The sequence below is a fragment of the Rhagoletis pomonella genome, unplaced genomic scaffold (assembly GCF_013731165.1).
Source record: "Rhagoletis pomonella isolate Grant_MI unplaced genomic scaffold, Rhpom_1.0 Rhpom_scaffold_00012, whole genome shotgun sequence".
NCBI lineage: Eukaryota > Metazoa > Arthropoda > Insecta > Diptera > Tephritidae > Rhagoletis > Rhagoletis pomonella.
Window position 1 is genome coordinate 5,919,330 of NW_023458566.1, and position 212 is coordinate 5,919,541.

The window sequence follows — 212 nt, forward strand, 5'->3', positions numbered from 1 at the left end:
CTAATTTTAATTGTATCTGTCCAATTTTTGTGCGATTTTTAATTTACGATTAGCATCTCCCTCTACACTAAAACTAATTTAAGAAACGTATTAAAAGTTTAGCCAAAAAACGTTCCACGCGTATAATGGCTTTTTGTCCTACTTAATTCCTAATATTGACAGACAAAAGCCGATAAAAATAGGTCGCTGATAGATTAACGAATGTCAGCTAA